The sequence below is a fragment of the Phascolarctos cinereus genome, unplaced genomic scaffold (assembly GCF_003287225.1).
Source record: "Phascolarctos cinereus isolate Bilbo 61053 unplaced genomic scaffold, phaCin_HiC Scaffold_9;HRSCAF=440, whole genome shotgun sequence".
Taxonomy (NCBI): domain Eukaryota; kingdom Metazoa; phylum Chordata; class Mammalia; order Diprotodontia; family Phascolarctidae; genus Phascolarctos; species Phascolarctos cinereus.
In genome coordinates, this window is record NW_027556402.1 from 197,150,791 (window position 1) to 197,160,226 (window position 9,436).

Genomic DNA, 9,436 nt, shown 5'->3' on the forward strand with positions numbered 1-9,436 from the left:
CTGACTTCAACCCACTACCTTGCCCTGGCCAATAAAACCTGGATTTATCCTGACTCTAGTTTGTTCTGCCAGTTAGAACCTGCTACCCCAATATAACCAAAGATATTTTCCTGGACCTAGTCTGAGCTTCCCTCTACTTTTCACTCCCTTTTCTTCCTGAAAGCTGTATTATGTCATCTACTACTACTATTACTACTACTACTACTACTACACCACCACCACCACCACCACCACTACCACTATTACTACTAATACTAATAATAATTCTACTACTGCTACTATCACCACCACTACGACCATTATTACTACTACTATCATCTCTGTCTAGGCCTCCAATTTGCTGCTAATCTGGACTATTCACTTTTCCCTGTTCTATCCTGCCCTCTTCTGTCTCATCCATAGCATAGTGGCAAGGCCACTACTATAGTTGGACTTTGGAGTCCTGGTTTGAATGCTGACTCCACTACTTACCTATACGGGGAGTCAGGAAACCTGAGTTCTATCACCCAAATCAGCCACTTATTAGGGATGTGACTTGGGGCAAATCAAAAAGGGAAGAGGTTGGGTTGAAGAGGAAGAATGTGACCCAGGTATTGAACTCAAATCAAGAACCATCTTCTACATACAGCCTTTCCTGATCTCCCCAGGTGATAGTGCCCTCCATCCCTCACTTCTTTGTATTTATTCTGTATATATTATTGTACTTATTTATATGTGACTATTTTATCTTCTCCTCCTACCACCCATGTGGGAGAGGCCAAGAATCAGCTTCTAGAAGATGTTCCTTGCTCCCCTCACAGCTGGGTGGGAAATTACCTCTTTCAATTGGCTGGGTAGCTAGAACAGGCAGCGTCTTTAAAAGGACTGGGAGGTCTTGTCCACCTCCAGTGTAGGTACTGTGAACTGAACGGGGTGACCTTATTCTTCCTTCTCCCCTTTCTTTTTGGTCCTAAAGCCCCATGAAATTGGCTCAGGGTTTTGATATGGTCTGTTTTCATTGTCCTTTTTGGTTATAGGTGTAGGGGATACAATTCCCACTGGACCCAGATTTGAGCCCTGGTGACCTTGGGGACAAGATTCCAGGCCATCTGTTGCATCCTGCCTAGCAAGGAAGACCTGAGAAGCCAGGATGCCTAGCATTCAAGCCCAAGGCAGGGAGGGGTCACAGTGGACTTGGCACTTGGTGGGACAAAGCTTGAACCTAATCCCCCCCACTTCCCTACAAGAGGGAACAGTTTATGCCCCCATGTATTGGGGGGGGGAATGTTTGTCTATTTGTTCTTACTATGTTTTTGAAATAAATATTCCTTTATAAAAGCTAATCTGACTGTTAAATGATTAAATGGAATAGTGGCACAGGGGACCCCTAAAATTGAGGAACCACAGTCAGTGAGGGGTTGGAATCAATGGCCAAGACACTAGGCACCCCATGATTCCCCCCTTTAGAGTACCTTAGAACTCTGGGGAAAAGGATGAAATGAAACATACCTAACTTTCAGGTAGTAAAGGCCAGGGTGATACCTGTTATATTAAGATCAAACAAGATTTTTTTATAGGTGCAACTATAGCTATAAATGTATTCTGTGCCTCTCTGATGATCAATACCCAGTTAGACATAAAACAGGGAAACAAATGTGCTGTAGAGGAAGTCCTGTGAGTGCAATCTATGTGTTCACATCTCAGGATACTTCAAAGCATCCTGACCCAGTAACTTGGTGCACCATAGATTCAATAAACAAATACTTCCCAGATGTGACCTGGTTTGCTGTGTGTTGTGAAGCTATTCTTCCACCCAGGGCTAGTCATCCCCCAGCTTTTATCTAGTCATCTGGTAGTTCACACAAAAAGATCTGGCTGTGGCAATCACCCATTTTCTCCAACATGTAAAGGACCAGGCAATTGGCTTGGGTGGGGTGTATTACCCTAGCCTACTAAAGGGAGGTTTCTCTGCCAAGACCAAAACATTCAAAGACTTGCCTTTGAGCCCAGGACTGAAGTTGAATAAGGTTCCATCGCATCAGCACAGCAGACCAAAGTTGCTATTCCACAGAGCTGGAAGGGACTTCAAAGGTCAGTCAGTTAACAAGCATCTATTGAGCACTTACTATGTGTCAGGTATATGCTATGCACTGGGGATCTGGTCTGACCCCTTTCCTGAGTAGGAACTCTCTCTACAATATCCCTGACAAAAGCCCCACCAGCTGCTGCTGAAAGTCCCACAGGGATGGGCAATGCAATGCTTTCCAAGGCAACCCATTCTATTTTGGGACCGTCCAGACTATTATCAGTCTGTTAAGAGTCAACAAACAATCTCTTACTATGTGCCAGGTAGTACTGGACCTCAAGCAACTCACATTCTAATGAAGGAAAAAACATGTGAACAACTCAACATAAACAACATAGATACAGGATAAATTGGAGAGAAGAGTTGAGAGAAGACACTAGCATTAAGTGTGACCAGGAAAGTAAGTTAGGATGCTTTTCCTTATATAAAGCCATGATCTCCCTGCCTGTAACTGTTGATCATTGCTCCTGTCATTAGCTGAGCTTCTTGAAAACAGGGACTGTCTTTTGCCTGCCTTTATATCCCCACCACTTACGACAGTGCCCGGCACATGGAAGATGCTTTATAAATGATTGTTGACTTGGTTTGTTGACTAATTCTGTCCTCTGAAGCCAAGTAATAATAAAAATAAAAAAAGTAATGATAATAGTATTTATGTAAAAGGTCTGCAAAATACTTTACATGCATTATTTCATTTGATCGCCACCTTTTCTTTTACATATACATATGTAATTTTATTTTTTCACCAATTACATGTTAAACAATTTTTTAACATTTTTTAATAGTTTTGAGTTCCAAATTCTCCTTTCTCCCCTCCCTTCTCCCTGAGATAGTAAGCAATCTGATATGGGTTATACATGTGTAATCATGTAAAACATTTCCATATAAGTCATTTTGTACAGGAAAAATGAAAGGAAGAAAGACAGAGAGAAAAATAGTATGCTTCAGTCTGTATTCAGACAATATCAGTTCTTTCTCTGGAGGCAGATAGTATGTTTGATCTTGAATCCTTTGGGATTGTCCTTAGATCATTGTATTGCTGAGAATAGCTAAGTCTTTCACAGTTGATCATCATTATAATATTGCTATTCCTGTGTACAATATTCTCCTGATTCTGTTCACTTCACTTTGCATCAGTTCATGTAAGTCTTTTCAGGTTTTTCTGAAACTATCCTGCTTACTATCTTGTTTGTTTTTTTTTTTACTTAATTTATTTTTAGTTTTCAACAATCACTTCCATAACCTTTTGGGTTTTAAATTTTTCTTTCCCCTCCCTCCCTGCTTCCTTCCCCAAGATGACGTGCAATCTGATATAGGCTGTACATATTCCTATTAAACATATTTTTACATTACTGATGTTGTGAGGATGAATTAGCACCAATAGGAGGAACCACCAGAAAGAGGCAACAAAACAAAACAGAAGGAAAAAAAAGAGCAATTAGTATGCTTTGAGCTGCATTCAAACTCCATAGTTCTTTCTCTGATATGGATAGCATTTTCCATTATGAGATTTTTGGAGATGTCTTAGATCCTTGCATTGCTGAGAAGAGCTAAGTCTATCAATGTTAGTCACTGCACAACATGGCTGTTACTGTGTACAACATTGTCCTGGTTCTGCTCACTTCACTCAGCATCAGTCCATACAAGTCTTTCCAGGTTTTTCTGAAGTCTGCCTGCTCATCATTTCTCATAGCACAATAGTATTCCATTACATTCATATACCATAACTTGTTCAGTCATTCCCCAATTGATAGGCATCCCTTTAATTTCCAATTCTTGGCTACCACAGAAAGAGCTGCTATAAATATTTTTGTATATGTGGGTCTTTTTCTTATTTTTATTATCTCTTTGGGATACAGCCCTAGAAATGGTATTGCTGGGTCAAAGAGTATGCACATTTTGATAGCCCTTTGGGCATAGTTTCTCTCCAAAATGGTTAGATCATTTCACAAGTCCATCAATAATTCATTAGTGTTCCATTTTTTCCATATCTTCTCCAATATTTATCATTTTTCTGTTTCGTCATGTTGGCCAATCTGATAGGTGTGATGTGGTACCTCAGAGTTGTTTGGATTTGCATTTCTCTAATCAATAGTGATTTAGAACGTTTTTTCATATGACTATAGATAGGCTTAATGTCTTCATCTGAAAACAGCCTGTTCATATCTTTTGACCATTTATCAATTGGGGAATGACTTGTGTTCTTATAAATTTGACTTAGGTCTCTATATATTTTAGAAATAAGACCCTTATCAAAGACACTAGTTGTAAAAATTCTTTCCCAGTTTTCTGCTTCCCTCCTAATTTTGGTTGCATTGGCTTTGTGCAAAAACTTTTCAATTTAATGTAATCACTATTATTCATTTTGCATTTCATAATGTTCTGTATCTCTTTGGTCATAAATTCTTCTGTTCTCCATTACTCTGACAGGCAAATTATTCCTTGCTCTCCCAGTTTGCTTATGGTATCAACATTTTTATCTAAATCATGAACCCATTTTGACTTTATTTTGGTATATAGCATAAGATTTTGGTCCATGACTAGTTTCTGCCATATTCTTTTCTAGTTTTCCTGGCAGTTTTTGTCAAATAGTGAGTTCTTATCCCAGAAGCTGGGATCTTCAGGTTTATCAAATAGCAGATTACTCTAGTTATTGACTATTGTGTCTTGCATACCTAATCTATTCCACTGGTCCGCTACTGTATTTCTTAGCCAGTACCAAGTAGTTTTGATGATTGCTGCTTTATAATACAATTTTAGATCTGGAACAGCTAGGCCGCTTTCTCTAGCATTTTTTCCATTAGTTCCCTTGGTATTCTGGACCTTCTTCCAAATGAATCTTGTTATTATTTTTTCTAGGTCTATGAAATAATTTTTTGGTAGTTGGATTGGTATGGCACTAAGTAAGTAAATTGATTGAGGTAGAGTTGTAATTTTTATTATATTAGCTTAGCCTATCCATGAGCAACTGATGTTTTTCCAATTATTTAGATCTGACTTTATTTGTGTGAGAAATATTTTGTAATTGTGTTCATACAATTCTTGGGTTTGTTTCAGCAGGTAGACTTGTAAATATTTTATAATGTCTACAGTAAGTTTAAATGGAATTTCTCTTTCTATCTCTTGCTGTTGGGCTTTGTTGGTAATATATAGAAATGCTGATGATTTATGTGGCTTATTTTATAACCGGCAACTTTGCTATAGTTGTTCATTGTTTCAAATAGTTTTTTACTTGATTCTCTAGGATTCTCTAAGTGTATCATCATATCATCTGCAAAGAGTGATAGCTTTGTTTCTTCTTTATCTATTCTAATGCCTTCAATTTCTTTTTCTTCTCTTATTGCTAAAGCAAACGTTTCTAGTACCATACTGAACAACAATGGTGATAATGGACATCCTTGTTTCACCCACCCAATCTTATTGGAAATGCTTCTAGCTTATCCCCACTACATATGATGCTTGCTGAAGGTTTTAGGTAAATGCCGCTTATCATTTAAGAAAGACTCCATTTATTCCTATGCTCTAGTATTTTTAATAGTAATGGATGTTGTATTTTGTCAAAAGGTTTTTTTGTGTCTATTGAGATAATCATGTGGTTTTTGTTAGTTTTGTTGTTGATAGGATCAATTATCCTGATAGTTTTTGAACCAGCCCTGTATTCCTGGTATAAATTCTACCTGGTCATAGCATATTATTCTCCTGATAAGTTGCTGTAATCTATTTGCTAATATTTTATTTAAATTTTTTGCATCTATATTCATTAGGAAATTAGTCTATAATTTTCTTTCTCTGTTTTGACTCTTCCCGGTTTAGGTATCAGCACCATATTTGCACCTTCTTTGCCTTTTTTCCCAAATAGTCTATATAGCATTGGAATTAATTGTTCTTTAAATGTTGGATAGAATTCACTTGTAAATCCATCTGGTCCTGGAGATTTTTTCCTAAGGAGTTCATTGATGGCGTGTTCAATTTCTTTTTCTGAGATGGGGTTATTTAAGTATTTTAATTCCTCTTCTGTTAATCTGGGCAGTTTATATTTTTGTAAATATTCATCCATTTCACTAAGATTGTCAAATTTTTTGGCATACAGTTGGGCAAAATAGTTCCTAATTATTGTTTTAATTTCCTCTTCATTGGTGCATGGTGAATTCACCCTTTTCATTTTTGGTACTGGTAATTTAGTTTTCTTTTCTTTTTTTTTAAATTAAATTAACCAAAGGTTTGTCTATTTTATTGGGTTTTCTTTTCATAAAACCAGCTCTTATAGTTTTATTTATTAGTAATTTCAATTGTATTAATCTCTCCTTTGCTTTTCAGTATTTCTAATTTGGAATTTTTAATTTGTTCTTTTCTACTTGTTATGTCTTATAGCACAATCATATTCCATCCTAATCACATACCACAATTTGTTCAGCCATTCCCCAGTTGATGGGCATCCCTTTGACTTCCAATTCTTAGCCACCACAAAAATAGCTGCTATAAATATTTTGCTTACAACCTTTTCTAATCTGCCTTTCCCATGGCAGACCTTCAAATACATGAAGACAGCTTTCATTTCATTCTTTCACTCCCCCATTCTAAATCTCTTCTTTAGGCTAAACATCCCCAGTTTCTTAAACAAAATCTCTTTTGACATGACCAGTGGAGCCCTCACTATCTTGATTGTTCTCCTCTTGACTGCACCATTCCCCTTACAATGTGGAATCCAGAACTGAATGTAATAGTCTTGACCAGGGTAGAGGAGTGCAGGACTTCCCTGTTCTGGACAGTATGCTTCTTAGGGAGATCTAATATCTAATAATTTTAGATAATAACATAATTAGATAATAATCTAATCTATTTTTTTTTGGCTGCTATGTCACAGTGATGACTCATGTCAAGTTTTCTGCCCAAATCCAGGCCAATCCTCCATCTTGTTTGCCTAGTCTAGATGTAAATAGGAAGTTGACCCAACTGGTATCTTTCCATTTCTCAAATAAATAAATGGGCAGTAGTGATGGAAGGTGGCGTCCCTAGATACTTTTGGATGGGAGAAGGATACTATCAGCCCTCCAAGGCAATGGAGCTGATGATTCAGTTCACAGCTTTCCAGCTCCCCAGTGACTAATGCACCAGCTGTCCCAGCATAGTCAGGCGGATGTCAACTCACCAGAGCTGTGGGGCCACAGACACCAAATCTCCAAGGTATCCTGTTAAATAAACAACAACATTGTCTCAAAAGGTCAGAACTGACTTCTAGTGGTCTATAGATGAGGCAGAGATGAGGAAGGTGTTTTTTCAGGAATGCCCTCTGCGGTCCCCTCCCCACTTCTGGGTGTCTGTGGGGAGCCTTTGGGAACAGTGGCGAAGTCACCTTATAGAGCAGCATGATGGTAGGCTCAAATCTCCTCCCACACAGATTGCTACATCAGGCTCCTAGCAGGTCTTCCCCTTCCCCCACCCCCCCATCCATTTTGTACACGCTGTCAGAGTCTTTTTCCTCAAATGGATCTGATCCCAATTCACAAGCAATAGAATCGATGAATCATAAAGCTGGAAGGGATTTAAAAAGCCAGCTGGATCAACGTGTGCCTGACAGAGAATTGCCTCAACAACACCACTGACATGTGGTCGCGCAGCCTCTACTTTCACACCTCTGGTGTATGAAGCCTACGAAGTAGGTAACAAATATGGTGACCTGGAGACCTCATACAAAGAAGTAAAGTCGATACCACAGACGTTTTGTGGAATTAGGACTCAACACTGTAATATGGCTCTGGAAGGGTGTACTTTATTCAAAAGGAACATAACAAGAACCCTGGAGAGTAGCTGGTACTGAGCCATTTGGGTAAGGATTAATGGCAGTAGAAATGGCACCCTCTATTAATAGGAACTTGGTAGCCACATTAGTGCTGGAGACAGCCCATTCCACTTTGACCTATCTCCAGTTATCAAAAGATCATAGTTTTGGACCTGGAAAATCATCTAATCAAATTCTCTCATTTTATAGATAAGAAATCCTTAGGCCCACAGAGGTTAAGGTATTGGTCCGAAATCACACAGGTAGATTCCAATAGAGCTAGGCATTTGGACCCAGGTTCTCTGACTTTCTGTCAGTTAGCTCTAGGATTTGAAGGAATAGAGACAAAGCCAAAGTGACTGTAAGTGAACTACAGGATTTATTAATAATTTCCAAATCATCAGTGAAATACTCACTCAGATCAGAATATATGTGCCTCTGCCTCTCCAATATCCTTGGTCTCTGCTTTGGTCTCAGTGTCGAAAGTAAGGCTGCTTTGTAATTTGGGCAATTGACTCTACTCAGACTAAGAGATCAATTCAGAATGGACCACGTATGTCTAAGACCCATACAATTTTGTACTAAAGAAGACAAAGGCACCTGGAACATTTTAAATATGCACCAACCAGGAGCAGCTAAATGGCACAGTGGATAGAGCACTGGCCCTGCAGTCAGGAAGACCTCCATTCAAATCCGGCCTCAAACATTTATTATCTGTGTGGCCCTGGGCAAGTCACTTAATCTCATTGCCTCAAATAAACAAACAAACAAATATACACCAACCTAGAGTAAGCAGACCTTTTCAATACAACAGTCCTGAGCAAGTCAGGTAAGGCTGTACAAGGGCTTTGGATGAACTCCTTTGCTGTCAGAGGCTTTGCTAATGGATTCATTGGTTACTTTAGCAGTCCCTATCTCTAGATGTTTCCCCTCCTTCTGAGAAAGGGGAGTGGTCTAACCAGCCTACATACAATTCCAAATCCAGGACTACTTCCATAAAACCACAATGTCCTCTGTTTTTTTTTAATGCTATTTTATTTTTCCCAGTTACATGTAAAGACAATTTTTAACAATTCTTTTTTTTTTTTTAAATTGAGTTTCAAATTTTCTCTCTCCTTCCTTCACTTCCCCCTCTCCCTGAGATAGTAAGCAATTTGATATAGGTTATGATGTTCAATAATGCAAAAAATATTACCATATTAGTCATGTTATGAAAGAAGACACAGACTCAAAGGAAACACACATACACTTACACCACACACACACACACACACACACACACACACACAAATACAGAAAGTGAAAATGGTATGCTTCAATCTGTATTCCGACTCCATCAGTTCTTGCTCTGGAGGTGGATACATTTTTCATCATGAGTCCTTTGAAATTGTCTTGAATCATTGTATTTCTGAGAATAGCAATTCACAGTTGATCATCCTACAATATTACTGTTACTGTGTACAATGTTCTCCTGGTTCTGCTCACCTCACTTTGCATCAATTCATATAAGTCTTTCCAGGTTTTTCCAAAATCCACCTGCTCATCATTACTTTTAGCACAGTAATATTCCATTACAATCATATACCACAACT